This window comes from Tenrec ecaudatus, chromosome 10, assembly GCF_050624435.1.
Source record: "Tenrec ecaudatus isolate mTenEca1 chromosome 10, mTenEca1.hap1, whole genome shotgun sequence".
NCBI classification, from domain to species: Eukaryota; Metazoa; Chordata; class Mammalia; order Afrosoricida; family Tenrecidae; genus Tenrec; species Tenrec ecaudatus.
Window position 1 is genome coordinate 66,660,366 of NC_134539.1, and position 2,407 is coordinate 66,662,772.

The following is a 2,407-nucleotide window of genomic DNA, read 5'->3' on the forward strand; positions in this document are numbered from 1 at the left end:
TAAGTAATCATAGTAAATATTTAATAATTTCATTTAAATATTAGTTTGATTTAGTAAAAATTTATAAAATAAACTTTTTATTTACTTTTAAAAAGCCAGGACAATAAAATGATGCTCTAAATTTAGTCATCCCAACTTAAAAACCTTTTTATGTTTTTACCATTGTTTTGATCTTGGCATAAGTTTTGAATGGCAATCAGGTTCCCAGGCTTTGGCCCAAGGAAATCCATTAAACTCATTGCTATGGGGTCAATGCCAACCCATAGTGACCCTATAGAACAGGGTCGAACTGCCCCTGTGAGTTTCTGGAACTGTAGCTCTTTAGGAGAGGAGAAAGCAGTCTTTCTCCAGTGGAGTGGATGGTGATTTCGAAGTGCTGATCTTGCAGTTTGCAGTCATGTGTAACCACTTGGCCCATTTAATCTACAAAGTAGCTAATATAGAGCCATACTGAAAGTGTTATGTTTGCAACTATTGATCGAGGCACATTGAAGTCTCAATGAAACAGCTGGTTAGCAATTACACATGAGAGCAGCAATGTCCCCCTTTGGGAGACTGTAGGTTCAGGCAGCAATTTCAAACATTCAGTCCTATTGATTGCTCCACACAGATAGCCAGAGCCCAAAGGCAATAACTGATTGATTGACTTAGAAGCCCTGACTTATAGTGTACTCTCAGAAGCAGAATGATATAATGTGTTCTAAGAAGGCACTGAGCTTACACTGAGCCACATCTCTCTACAGTCCGCAAATAAAAAACTGGCAGATACTGAGATGCCCTCCCCATATCTATTCCCTGCTCTTCCCCACTCACCCTCTACCCCAAACCAAACCCAATGCCACTGAGCTACTCTAATCCATGGCAACCCTATATAGGGATTCTGGTGTTTGTGGGGATAGACAGCCTTATCTTTCTTCTGAGCAACTGGTAGGATTAAACCACCAACTTTGCAGGTAGCAGCCTAGCTTCTAACCCGCAGGACTCTGATTGTGTTTAGGACACACTCCTTTGCAGATACAAGGAGCCATGTGATACATTTTTGGTCAATGAAATTTAATACATAGGTTCTAGCTAGCAAGAACCTATTTATTGCTTTCCTTTCTTTATTCCTGTCTGGAATATTGTTACAGATTGATGTGTTAGGCAGGGTTCTCTAGAGAAACAAAACCAGGACACGATTACTGTATATACGCATGTATAAGTAGAGTTTTCAGCACATTTTAATGCAGTTTTTGTGGTAAAATTAGGTGTCTAGGCTGATATTCAGGTCGGCTTATACTCGAGTATATATGGTGTCCATGTATATATACATATATGGATAGGTTTATTTGCTGAGAAGGAATACAAGAGCTAATTAGGCCACACAGCCGTACAGAGGGCTCAGTTCAAGTCACTTTCTTGGAACAGTTAATATACTGAAGGTCCTTCAACTCACAGACTGCTGCTCCAGGGTCAAGGAAGCAGACAGTAGAATCTGCCCTCAGGCAAGAAGAGCAGAGTCAGCCCACAGGCAGCAGGCACAGCAGGGTGGGGCAGCAACAGCAGGAAGATGAGAAGTGGAGGTGAAGCAGAGGCCAGTAGATCAAGAGCATAGAGAAGTAGGTCCCTATGAAGTCATAAGTCCTAGTGATGCACAGCATGGCCACCTGATCCATGGGTTGGTTCAGCCCACAGGTAGCACAGCACATGGTTGAGGCAAAGAACTAGTAGTCTGATCACCAGGGAGAAAGAGGAGGCAGCTGGCTTCACAGAGCCATTCATCTCGGTAGAGCTCCAATCAAGCTGCGACCTGATTGAACTCCACCCACCTGCTCCTCCAGGAGCCTAGTCGGCACAATAGAGCTAACTATCACAATCGAGTTGCAGTTTTTATAACTCCGTACAGAGTAGAGGCTCAATAAATATAAAATAATAATGGCAAGAATAACTATACTATGTGCAAACACAAGAACCCCACATATTATCTTCTATTGTTGTTGATAGGTGGCTTTGAGTGAGTTTCATCTCACAGCAACCCTCTGTATGACAGAATGGAGCATTGCTTATCCTACAGCACTCGGTAATCATTGCTATGGTTGAGGGCCTGGTGCAATTTGCAGGATGTTAACCAATTCCTCCAATCTTGATGCCACATTTGTTATCAGATAGTGCAATTTCTCTGATTATTTGGGCGGCATGCAAATTGAATACATATCGTAGAAGACAGGGCCTTGACATATACTTTATTTTAAACTGTGCACTATCCTTTTGTTTGGGTTGAATGACTGCCTCTCCGTCTACATACAGGTTTTGCATGAGCACAGTTAAGTGTTCTAGAATGTTAGCCATGATTATATTATGATCCGCAGTCAATTGTTTACATAGTCAATGAAATATTTATGTAAGGGAAGAACAGAGAAAAGGCAGG